General features: G+C 41.5%; 1 non-coding gene across 1 annotated transcript; it reads right to left on the bottom strand.

The window, feature by feature from the left end:
• Positions 1–677: 677 nt before the first annotated feature.
• Positions 678–759, bottom strand: trnas-gcu. Its single transcript has one exon. It is a non-coding gene; the product is annotated as a tRNA-Ser (tRNA).
• Positions 760–1979: the final 1220 nt, after the last annotated feature.

The following is a 1979-nucleotide window of genomic DNA, read 5'->3' as shown; positions in this document are numbered from 1 at the left end:
TGGAACTGTTGAATATTTCATAGCCAGCATAGCTTTTCTGCCGAAACGACGCACTAATGAGGAACAATTGAAATCAAAGCCTTCCAACAGACGGTGGAGACGACACAATGAAGAACTCCTTTCTGTATAAAACCCCAGAGTGGCTTCAAACAGCAGCCACGGCAGGGGAACAGAGACAAGTCTGTCCTCCGCAAAATAAACCAATCAGTAGTATGCTCTGTGGTGGTCTTCATACTTTATAGGAAAAATGCTATGTACAATATTTTCCAAACTGTTGAAGTTGAAAACAGATATTATTCTTTTGGTTAAATCTTTTCTGTAGAAGAAGAAGAATCAGCTTTATTGACAGTGTACATATTTTTACATACACACACTGAATTCGTCTTCTGCATTTGACCCATCCTTAGTTGAACACACACATGCAACACCCGGCAAATTACATGCAGTGAAACACACACAGGAGCAGTGGGCAGCATCAAGCACCCGGGGAACATATTGGGGGTTAAATGCCTTGCTCAAAGGCACATCAGCCGGCTAATGGAGGGGGGGGGCATTTTTTTTCACATTAATTGCTCCACCACACACAAATTTTTCCTGCCCGTCCGATGGGGGAATGGAACCGGTGACTGCTTCTCCAACCTCTAGGCCACGGCTGCCCCAAAAAGGAAACTCGACTGCGACGAGGATGGGATTCGAACCCACGCGTGCAGAGCACAATGGATTAGCAGTCCATCGCCTTAACCACTCGGCCACCTCGTCTCGGTTCCCTGGTGTGATCACTGTCACACTTTAAACCCAGTAAACAGCTACACAGCATTAACCAGAACTATTTATTTGTTTTATGTATTTGTTGTATCCACATGTAGTTCTGGATCTTGATGACAGTAGTTCCAAATTATTTTTAAAATGTTTGCCGTATTGGTTTGGTCTGTCGTTGTCTCGATGTGCCTCACTCTTGCCTGGTCACCTGAAATTCTTTGAGATGAGTTAAGCATTAAACATTAAAGAAACTGAGATGAAAGAAATAAGATGAAGAAAAAACTGAAAATGTTGTGGACATGGCTGTCTTTATTTTCCCTTAACATTTCTAAGAATGAATTGAAACCTCGGAGGCTGTTTGCTCTTCAAAATGCTCGTCCAAATTTGATGGAATATTTTGTGTTATTTTAAGAAAAAGGCTGTTCACGTAAAGGTTAACCAAACACTGCATCGAATATTTCCCAGCATGCTGTGAGGTGCTTGATGTTAAAGACAATTTAGCCCAGATTGGTCCACGATGGGAAGACAAAACGCATCTGTGCTGACAGGGGAGAGAGAAGGAGGCTATGAGGAGCATCTGTCCTCCACAGTGTAAATGGCAGGTATCAAGGATAGGTTTCCTGTTACGAAGGCCATTACTGATTCACTTTCACTTCCTGGCAGCTGTCCTCCACAGAGGCATTTTAAAGTAAATGCTCATGCGCTCTCCACACCTACACACACACACACGCACACACATACATGCACGCACGCACACACACTGCATGGCTTATTTACTCCGATCTCCAATATTCTTTCCAAGACAGGTGCTGTATAAATAATGAGACTGTGTTGCACGAGATGAAGGTATTATGTTGATGTGTGGGCTTCAGGGAGATATGAAATGGAAGTATTGAATGCCTGATATGTGATTGAGCAAAAGCCTGAGGGAATTCTCATACTTTTCATTTTTATGTATAAGAAAAATAAATATATACTGCCACATTGCTATTGTGACTGTCATTGTCTTTTGCGCTGAGCTGAAACATGGAGTATAATACTGACTATATTTGATTGAAAAACCAGTCAGTAATCCCATAAACCGTCATTCATAATTTCCGTAAAAAATATGTGGCATGATTGTACCAAATTCCAGACCCAAGGTGATAAGTTGAATTATTTCGCAATGATTGCGCTTATTTAAACAACTGTATTATAAAACTAAAACAGGGACTGCACAC

The sequence above is a fragment of the Scatophagus argus genome, chromosome 16 (assembly GCF_020382885.2).
Source record: "Scatophagus argus isolate fScaArg1 chromosome 16, fScaArg1.pri, whole genome shotgun sequence".
NCBI lineage: Eukaryota > Metazoa > Chordata > Actinopteri > Scatophagidae > Scatophagus > Scatophagus argus.
Note: the sequence above shows the minus strand (reverse complement) of the source record. Positions and strands in the feature narration are given on the sequence as shown.